At 42.6% G+C, this 11,255-nt stretch overlaps 1 pseudogene; it reads left to right on the forward strand.

The window, feature by feature from the left end:
- The first annotated feature begins 10,672 nt into the window (after positions 1-10,672).
- Positions 10,673-10,848, forward strand: LOC118758222 (U2 spliceosomal RNA; annotated as a pseudogene).
- Positions 10,849-11,255: the final 407 nt, after the last annotated feature.

Below are 11,255 nucleotides of genomic sequence, written 5' to 3' on the forward strand. Positions count from 1 at the left end.
GTGAAGTCTTGATGGGCAGGAGTTGGAAAACCTGTCATTTAAAAAGTGCCAGCAGTTGTCTAGATTGGTGGAGGTGTCAGAATTCCTTTCTGAAGAAGAAGGCTCTTTTGTTCTGGGTGATCCATCTGTACGGGTTGCTCAGTCACCTGGAAGCAAACACACCTAACCTTCTATCAACTTGAGTACTTTTCTGAAAACCCTGATATTAAGTGAAAGGCTGCTACATGAAAGAATATTTCCATTAATTGCAATGAATTCTTTCCTCCCCCAAGGTACTCAAGCAGTTTTCTCAGAGAAATGTTTTAATTGGATAATGATAACAAGATCAGATAGCTAATAAACAGCCATTGTTAGGCACAAAGAGAATTTATACATTAAATGTAGTGTAACGGAGGTTTATTGCATTTTTGTTTTTTCTGCACTATTTTCCTTACCAGTTCTCCAGCCATTTTGGGCCGATGGTTATCTTACACTCATCTATAGTTAAAAGTAAATTTAAGCATTAATATCTTTAGGGCAAAAAGCAAGCTCAACGCAAGAATGCTTCAAAAGATTTGGGATGGTGCAAGGGTGCAACAGCCTCAGTACAGAGGTGCCAGCTTTTCAGTTTTCTTGCTCAGTGGTTGGACAGGAAGCAGAACATTCAAATGTGTGCAATTCTTGTTCATTCCGGGAGATATTCTCTAACTAGAAGTGGTTGGAGTGTGGTTGCAGAAAATGGAATTTCAGGAAGTGACTTCTTACAGCTCATTTATTTATTATGTATTTGGGATACAAGAGACTTTATGGGAAGAATAGGAGTGTAATAGGCAAAAGCAAAAACAAAAACAAAAAAAACAAAAACTAAAGAACAAAAAACTTCCTCAAAATGTCCGCATTCGACTTCTGAAGCTGGAGGATATGTAATCTTAGCGGCACGAGGCGCTCTGCTGAGGTGATTACATCTGGGGTCTTGAGATAGGAGGATTCTCCTGGATTACCCGTAAGAGCTCATCATGATCACAGGGATCCTCATGAGGAGGAGAAAGGGGGATTGGAGGGAACCCTGTGATATAATTGAGATCAGAGTGATGCTAGGAAGGGCTCACCAGCCAAGGCTGCAGCAAGAGGTGACTAATATGAGGGGCCCATGTGGGAAGAGCACTGTGATTTTCAAGAGTCAATATGGTGAACTTGTGAGTTTTCGAGCCCTGAGGAACAAACCTTATGCTCAATGTGGTGTCTAGACTGAACTACCCAGATCAGCTGTGGACCAGAGCAGAGCATTCAATGGCAATTTTAAGGAAACATGACCAAGATTCTGAAGCATTTCTTCTTGCAATTATAACAGGAGGTAAAACCTGGCTTTACCAGTACTATCTTGAAGACAATACATACTCAACTCAATGCAGTAGCTGACAGCAGGTAGAGATTATCACCTTTGATTAATCAAATCAAATGTAACCTGGTCAGGAGAAAAAGTCATAGCAATGGTGTTTTGGAAAGCCTGTGGTATTTTACACATTGACTTTATGGAGAATTAAATGATGTCAACATCTGCTTATTGATTGAGCCTTCAGAGGAAGTTAGCCAAAGCTTTAGCAGAAAAATGCAAACAACTTTCACTAACAAGTTTTCCCCTGTGACAATCCTGATTCCTACCAAACAAGGGCAATGTTACAAGATTTTTAGTAGGAAACTCAAGTATTCACTTTATAGTCATGATTTTATTCCTTCTGATTTCATTTTGCTTCTTTTTCTTAAATATTTAATTTTTTTTGGAAAGCAGGAGAGATAGAGTTCTTTGATCCACCAATTTACTTCCCAAATGTCCACAGAAGCCAGAGCTGAGTCAGTTTAAAGCCAGGAGCCAGGAGCCTCTTCTGGTCTTCCTGATGGTTCAGGATCCCAAAGACATGAACCATCTTCTACTGCTTTCTCAGGCCATAAACAGAGAGTTGGATCAGAAGTGGAGCTGCTGGGACTTGAACCAGTGCCCATATGAGATGCTCTTGATGTAGGCTGAGGCTTAGCTTATTTTTGTTTTGTAATATTAAAAATGTTTGAAGAGCACCTTTTCCCCCTTTAGTTAATGCTGTAAAAAAGACTACATTGAGCACAATGGCTTGTAGGTGGAATCATTTTGTTGCACATGGTAGAATTTCATTTTTAATGGCTGAGTAGAATTCCATGGAGAAGATGCAGTAACCCCAACCCTGACATTAAGCCTAATCCTAACCATAACCGCAGTTTCTTTATTCATTCTTCTTTTGATTAGCACCTGGGTTGTTTCCATTGTTTCGCTATTGTAGATTGTGCTGCTGTAAATATAAGATTACAGGTCACTGATATGCAGATGCTTCCTTTGGGTGTATTACCAGGAGTGGGATAACTGGGTCATACTGTGGTTTGATTTTCAATCACTTTAGCACTTTCCATATTGACTTCCACAGTGGCTAGGATACCTTTCTCCCCACATTCATGCCAACATTCAGGCATTAATAAATTTCCAAATGTGCGTCGATCTCATTGCAAATAGGTGGCCCCTCACTGTGGTCTTTATTTGTATTTCCCTGATAGCTAGGGAGCCTGAACATTTTTTGATATGTCTATTAGCCATTTGAATTTGTTCTTTTGAAAAAATATCTATTTTCTTTGCCATTTCTTCACAGGGTTGTTTGTTTCATGTATGAAGCTCTTTGTAAATCCTGGATATTAGTCCTCTGTCTGCTGTTCAATATGCAAAGATTTTCTCCCAATCTGCTTGTGCTTCTTTGTTCATCGTTTCCTTTGCTGTACAGAAGCTTCTTGGTTTGATGTGGTCCCATTTGTCTATTTTGGCTTTGACTGTTCTTTGGTGAGTTTTTTTTTTAAGATTTATTTATTTTTATTGGAAAGGCGGATATACAGAAAGGAGGAGAGACAGAGAGGAAGATCTTCCGTCTGATGGTTCACTCCCCAAGCAGTCGCAGTGGCTGGAGCTGAGCCAATCTGAAACCAGGAGCCTCTTCTGGGTCTCCCACACGGGTGCAGGGTCCTACAGACAGGGAGCTGGATGGGAAGTGGGGCTGCTGGGATTAGAACCGGCACCCATATGGGATCCCGGCACGTGCAAGGCCAGGACGGTTGTACTATTGTAATAAGATGGGGAAAACCAGCGGTGGGGGGCTGGGAAATCCCTGTGCTGAAAGAACTGTATCATGAATAATTTAAAAAGAAACAGATGACATTAGCATGGCTAGGATTCCAGAACTCTCAGGTGTTTAGGGATGGGCCAAACAGTTATTTATTATCATTGCTTACAGAAGTGTCTTGAACTTGATGGAGATTATGTTGAGATACCAAGCTTATATCATGTTTGTCTTTGAGTGCATTTTTACATTAACCTTTTGAAATTCCATCATATGGCGAGTCTAATTAAGCTAGTATCACTACAATCCAAAGTGTTGGAAAAAGGAGCTGCAAAGGGAAGCTGCAGTCTTGTCTTCTGGTAAAGGTCTTCCCTTGAAATCCGGAAGGACAAATCATATTTAATTTAGAAGCCAGTTGGGATGCACTGACAGTTTTTTGAGAGGAGGAAGATATACCTGCAAAGGCCCTTTGGAAATGTTAATCTGCCAGCAGCGAGTTGGATGAATCGCAGCAGAGGGACATAAAATCCAGAGATCGGTTAGGAAGTTATTGTTGTATTCTGATGTAAAGCATTGCAGGAGAGTGGCTTAAGTGGAGGGAGATGTGAGAGTGAAAAGCTTACCATGTCAGAACCTGGACTTGCGAACAAATTGGCTGTGAAGCTGTGACACAGAATTCTGGTGTCTGGTGGTAACCAAGGAGGGGGTGTCATTCACAAAGATGGGTCCTTCTACCATAATTCGCCCCTTTGTGGAGCAAATGTAACTAGCTGCGACATTTTGTACCATATTGATTCATAAGCTCTTAGCCATTGCAAAGTCATAACTCGGGGCCAAGATTCAGGCCCTAATGAGTGTTGGAGTCAGTGGATTTGAATGAAATCCAGAATTTTTCCCTGAGCAAGTTCTTTTTTTTTTTTTTTTCCATTTCTCATTGAGGTTTTTTTTTTTCTTTAATATTCATTTATTCATTAATTACATTGCATTACATGACACAATTTCATAGGTACTGGGATTCCCCCCCCCTTCACCCCAAACCCTTCCCCCATCATGAATTCCTTCACCTTGATGCATAACCACAGCTCAAGTTCCGTTGAGATTCCCTAATTAAAAGTTTACACCATACAGAGTCCAGCATCCCACTTGTCCAGTTCAAGTTCAATGGCCTCTTAGGGAGGCCCTCTCAGGTTTGTAGGCAGAGCCAGCAGAGCGTCACCTCGATCAATTAGAAGCTCCAACATATCATCAGCAACAGTCCAGGTATGATGAGGCTGGTGCAGAGTCCACTGATTGACATAGTCCGTCTTAGAGTTTCCCCTTGTCCAGTTTTCCGCTGCAAGCATAAAGCTGAGGTGGTTGATTCATCTACTCCATTTTCCATCTTTTTTTGATTAATGCTTACTGCTGCGTAAGAATGGATGGCTGAGATGCATGGACTCCAGGGCTCCCCCTCCTGGTTGGATGGAGGTAAGTGTTTTTCATTGCCAGGGGGGATTCTCCCAAAACCTTTTGTGGAACTTGCCCTCCTTTTCCTGGTTGTCAAATCCTGGTGCCTCTTCTGGGTCATGGCTTCTGGCTTGACAGAGGAACTCAGACCAGGAAGATTTCCTAGTGCTTGTGTGAGGAACTGGAAGGCTTTTAGTTTGTGGGGTGCTGTAATCAACGTAAGGTTCTAGATGTTTTCCTCTAGTGACAACATTAAGTGGAGAGGCCACTAGAGACCTGGGCTGGAATCCAGGAGGAGGACTGACGTGGCGGTTGGGTGAGGCACTGACGACAGGGCTGGAGTGGGACAGACAGGTTTGTTTTTTTTGTTTGTTTTTGTTTTTTTTTAAGATTTATTTTATTTTTATTACAAAGTCAGATGTACTGAGAGGAGGAGAGATAGAGAGGAAGTGGAGCTGCCGGGATTAGAACCAGCGGCCATATGGGATCAAGGCGAGGACCTTAGCCACTAGGCCACACTGCCAAGCCCGACAGGTTTGTGAGCCATTTGCAGGGAAGAATTCAAAAGGAAGAGAAAATCCAGTGACTTCCGGTGACAGTGATATTATACCTCCAGGAAAAGAACTATAGAAAGATGCACATATTGAAGGATGGAAAGAGATTTCACTTTGTGACATTTTAGTTGCTTGTGGCTTTTCCGAGTGAAAATGAGCCGAGAGGATCTCACCTCTCTATGTGACCACTGGGGATAGAAGAGGGCGGCCACTGACTGCCCACTCATCACGTTTCTGTGAAGGGGAGGGATTTCCACTGCCCTGCGCGGGGCAGAAAGGACAGAATGAACTCTGCCAGCCTGTGCTCCCCATCACTCATCCCTCCACAGGGAGTCCTCTTGCTTCCTGGCTGACTCTGGCTACTGCCTGTGATCCCTCTGCCCATCCTGGACTCTCACTCATCCTTTGCATCTTCCCCATCTGCATGCACTCACTCAGGCGCTGCTGGCTGTGATCTGAAGCCACATTTCTCGAGTCAGTGTGAAGGGTATCATGGCTCCCCAGGTTAGTCTCATCTACCTGGGTTCTGGCTCTTGCCTGTGGTCGGTTCTGAGCTCTGGCATACAGTGTGTTTGTTGAGGCCGTCATAACACTGCTGCATACAGTGGTGCAGGAGGGCTTCAACAACAGATGCTTCCTCCACAGTTCTGGAGGCGGGAGATCCGTTATCCAGGTGTGGGCAGCACTAACGCCTTCAGGCCTCGCTCCTTGGCTTGCACGTGGTTCTTTTCTCCCTGTGTGTTCACACGGTTTTCTCTCCGTGTCAATCTTTGTCTTAATTTTCTCTTCCATAATGGTGCACCCCATCGGCCTGATTCAAGATTACCTGTTTTAAGATGCTTCAAATACAGTCACTTTCTAGCAACTTGGAGTTGGGCCTTCACCACAGAAGTTGGTGGAGAGAGTTGCAACTCAATCCTTAAACACAGAGAGTGGGATTTACTGACCCTCTACGACTCCCACAGCAGCCTCCCCAACCATATTTTCTTTCTAAAGCACATTCCATATACAATTTTGAGGCATAGTTTTCCATTTCACTTAGTCTATTTCAGTACCAAGTAATTGGACAGATGTAATCAGGACATGGCTTCATTTTGTAGAGGGAAAAGCAGAGCTGCTATGCCCAAAGCCTGGAGACCAGAAGGGACAGGTGGCGAGAGGCTATGCATCACCTAGAACTGCAGCGTGCTGGAGAGAGCATGTGGTGGGAACCCGATCCCCTGGTGCTCCAGGCCATCCCTCAGATGCAATGTGGTGCCGTGAGATCATCAAGCCTACATCCTAGAGACTTCATTTGTCAGCATAGTGGAGATTAGCTTGTGTCTAGATTTAGGTTCCCAGAATCCCCGTGTTTTTACTGTAGATTTGTTTACTGGTGTTTCTCTTACCAAGTGTGAGCTTGGTTTTCTTAAGAGAAAGCATGCATCCCAAGTGCTGACTGATTTTATGGAATTCTGTTAATATCCAACACAATGAAAGGCTGTCATTTGGAACTCTGTTTCAGGGACATAAACCTTTATGCAGCCCCACACAATGAAAGGAAGGGAGGAATGACAGATCGGTGGGGATGAAACACTGTTCTTCATCAGTGTGATTATATTAGAATGCTCTGCTTGGATACATTGACTTGTCTTTGAGAGCACTTTGTGCCACATAAATCTCACAGAAATATCGTAAGGAGCTGCCCCAGAAGGCCACTGCCTCCCTCCTCAGCAAACAGAAGTAAGTCGGGGAGTCGTTTGTCAAAGCTTCAAACAGAATGGTCCATTTATGAGCCAACACTGGATGGCTTCCTCTTCTGACATTCATAGGGTTTTAAAACAAAGATGCGTTTTATGATTAACCTCCACATGTAGAAGCCAAGAGCTATATTTGTCTCTTTTGACTTGCTTCAGCAACCAGGATTTAAAAAAATCACCTTCAAGGAGAACAGCATTTATTGTACCTAAAAATTCAGTGTCTATGCACCATTGTTCAGAGCAGTTTCTTTACCCCGCATTTAATAGTCAGTGATCATTTGTTTTGGAGACGCATTCACGCTTTGGAAGATGTGGCCTCCCATTGAAAAGGGCACCCATGAGAGTCCTCTTTCCTCTTGTCACAGAATTTTGAAATGGTTCTTAAAAATAATTAGAAATGAATTGAAAATAGTTTTCTTTAGAGTTTCTCACTTGCTCTGTAATTTGGGATGCAAAATGTTAGTTTTCTAATTTTTAAGGGGCTTTACGAAAGTAGTGTCGGTGTAAAGATTCTCTCTTTTGATTTGGATGAAGTTGAACAAATTATTGAGCGGAATGTTTACTCCTGCGCCCCATACAATGAATTTTGTGTTGTATGTGTTATTGGGGGCTCACTTGGGAGGCTCACTTGGAAGGCAGGTAGAGGTTGTTTCACACATTGTTCATGAGTCTGAAAAAGTTTTCTAAGTCTGGCACTTGCTGGTCAGCTGATATTGGGCTTGTGACTGATCCCACTGGGACCCAGTTTTCTTATCCGTAAAGCTGGCAAAATGACGAATCCTTATGTCATGTTGAAGATTTGAAAATGAAATAATTTACAAGCATTATGCCTGTCAGCATATAAATGTGAGTTCATCAGCATCATCATCATTAATATGAAAATAACAAGCAGCTATTAACTGGCTTTATTATTTTTGCTTTCCCTAACATGATAAGTGTGACATAGACACAATGGAAAACTTATAAAATTAACACTCTTTCTTAGACAAGATGAGTTGACACCAGATTATATTTCTGAAAGACATTCTTTGAATATTTATATTCATATTTATAAACACACATGCTCATCTACATATATATGCATATACTTATATAAAATATATTTTTATACTCAGTTAAAATTTCATGGAAGTTTTATGTAACAACTTGAAATGTATTTACCATGTTATAACTAAACTTCTACTTTTCATGCAAAACCATTTTCTAAATAAAGAAAATATTTAGTCATAAGTACAAAATTGGAATAAGATTTAATAATCCCCCTTAGGAGCTGATTTTGAGTTTTAAACTGTCCTTTTATGAGCACTGCATTAAGAACTCTTAAATCCTTCTTATAATGTCTTTGTATTTAAGCTTCAGTAGAGAAAGAGGAGCTCACCATTTTCTCACTGATTTAAAAATATCCCTACATTTAAAAATATTAAGAGCTACTGCTTGAAGATGGCAGCATGAAGATAATTGTACTAGGCTCCACTCTCTAATATCAACTGAAAGCTACACAAATTTTAACAGGTGTGCCCGTCTTTAATGAAACCAGGAGACAGATGAAACCCCAAACCAGGAAGAAATGCTTCTAAGTATGGGAACATTTGGCCCCAATCCCAGAGGATGCTAAAAGTGGACTCAGGGTAGATATTCCATGCACGTGCAGTGTAGTTCTCCCAGAGTAGTCAGCACCTCTCAAAAAGGCTTGTCCCGTTATCCCTTATCGGGAGCTAGGAATTCCACATCCCACACTAAGGAACTGCAGGCCAGATGGGACTGGCAAGAGAAAAATCCATTAGCTTTGCAGTAAACATGCCGAGACATATCATGGCAATAATACCAACTTGGATGATAACAGTGATTCTTATGCATTGAGTGTTCACTATGTGCGAGGCACCAATTCAAATGGCAGACATACGTGACCTCAGGCAGCCTTGTAGTGACTCTGTGATGTGGGTAGTACTGCTATTACAATTTTATTAGTTAGTTACAGCCCAGAATTCAAATGCCAGGCCTTTTTTTCCCCTCTAAGATTTGTTTGAAAGGTATAACGACTGAAAAGAGGGAGAGACAGAAAGAGAGAGAGCCTCTATCCTCTGGCTTACTCTCCAAATGGCCACATTGACTAGAGCTGGTCCAGGTTGAAGTCAGGACCCAGAATTCTCTCCACATTTGTCACATGTGTGGCAGAGGCCCAAACACTTGAGCTGGCCTCTGCTGTTTCACCGTGTCTTAGCAGGGAGCTGGATCCAAAGTGGAGCAGCTGGGACTTGCACCAGCGGTCCAGTGTGGACGCTGGCCTGGCTTCCAAGCCCGTGCTCTTGAACCGCATGCCCTGCTGCAATTCTGTAATGTTCAGAGACTCGGCTTTGATTGGTGGAGCTGCGCAAGTTGAGGACAATGAAAATAAACCCGAAGTGATAAAATCAAGAAACTGAGCTGCCTTCAAAGCCTTCTGCTCACTTCCAGAATGTGTGTGGGTGTTTGGGAGGGGATGGGTCTTTGGAGCAGAAGGCACAGCAGAGCTATGAGAAAGTTATCTGAGGCAATATTGTTTTGGGCACTTGGGTTTCTCTTGCTTCCCTCCGTCAAACAGCTGCTGGGCAGAAAGCTAAACAAGATAGTTACTCATTTAGAAAGTGAGTCATGGGGTAGGTGTTTTGCTTAGCAATTAAGCTGCCCATTGCACAGATCAGTGCCCTTCCTTCAGTTAAATGCCTAACTCTGGCTCCTGACTCCAGCTGCCTGCTAATGTAGACCCTGGGAAGCAGTCATGATGGCTCAAGTGACTGGGTTCATGCCACCCACTTGGGATATCTGGATTGAGTTTCCACCTCCTAGGGTCAGCCTAGCCCAGTTCTGGCTGTTGTGGGCGACTGGGGAATGAACTAGCAGATGAATGCCTGAGCTGATTTTTCTCCAATTTTTAAATAGTTTAAGCGAATCATAATCAGAGAGTAGCACAGAATAATTGAGAGATTGAAAGATACAGGAAAGAAGCACAGAGGGTAAGTAGAGAGGAAAACAGCACAAATACAATTGGATGACAGACACCAGAAGACAAACCTTAAACTGAATATGAATCCGGACACTTTTCTCCAAAGAAGCAAACCCTTCCCTCAAGATGTTAATGGTGAAACCAATATTGCTGCCATAAATCAATGCTTAGTTCTGTGGACTGAAGATGCCATTGTGTCCTTATGTCTTAAGATAGTTGATAATGGTTAAGTTGTGGGACCTCAAGAATAAAGAACCTGTATGGACCTAGTGGTTTGCGTAGTAGGCACTCAGCACATACTTACTGAGGAAAGGAGTAAGATCAAGCTAGGAAATGGGGTAATCTCCCTAGTAAGGGAAAACCAAAATTTTTTGCTAGAAAGTGATACGGTAATCATCACAAAGTTCGGGGAAATAATGTGTATTTTGAGATTTACGTATTTGAAAGAGTTAAGGACAGAGGAGACAGAGAAATCTTCTGTCTGCTGGCTTTACTCCCTTGATGTCCACAATGGCCAGAGCCGGGCCAAGCTGAGCCAGGAGCCAGGAACTCCATTCAGGCCGCTCAGCTGGGTGGCAGGGGCCTGCATGCTCTAGCCATCGCTTGCTTCCTTCCTTCCTGAGCAGATTAGCAGTAAGTTGGATCAGAAGTGGAGTTGCTAGCACTTCAGCTGGCACTCTGGATACAGAATGCTGGAGTCTCCGATGGTGACTTAAGCTGCAGTGTCACAGTGCCAACCCTAGGTGCTGCGACTTTTAGTCTCAGTTAAATGCATTCCAAGCAGTCATGTGCCAGATGACTACATTTTGGTCAACAAGGGACTCTCAGATTTCAAATGGAATTGCTTCTTGGCCTTTTGACTAAGATCAAGTGTAGTATCCATTCTTATTAGTTTAATATATGATACAGCCTCTATCTGAGGACAATGTATTAAATGGATTTTGGGAGCAGAGTTTGCTCTGTCGACTCTGTGTACCAACCTGGTATTGCATACCTCTAGGATTGGTACACCCCCTTGGAGGAACAACTAGTGTGCTAAGGGCAAAAATGCCCTACTTGATTATGAAATGAAGGTCACCAAGAGCTAAAAGATAAATAGGAACAAAACCTTTGGAATAGGAAATGAGAATACTTTGATGGGAGTACTGAAACTACGTAGACATGGCAGCAAAACTAAACAGCTGAGAATTATGGCATTAGTAGAGACGGGAAGGCTGTAAACTGTAACAACCTGGACATAATGATTTCAGGGCGGTGGTCAGGGGTTCAGAAGGAAGTAGAGACAGGAGGACAAGCGTAGCTCCTCATTTCCTCTGCTTGAAAAATTCCAGTGCTGTTAAGTAAAATGACGAGCATTTAAGGGCATTACTTTAGTGCACAGGATAGCACCAGAATAATTTAAAATAGCAATATAACCAATCAA

The sequence above is a fragment of the Ochotona princeps genome, chromosome 23 (assembly GCF_030435755.1).
Source record: "Ochotona princeps isolate mOchPri1 chromosome 23, mOchPri1.hap1, whole genome shotgun sequence".
NCBI classification, from domain to species: Eukaryota; Metazoa; Chordata; class Mammalia; order Lagomorpha; family Ochotonidae; genus Ochotona; species Ochotona princeps.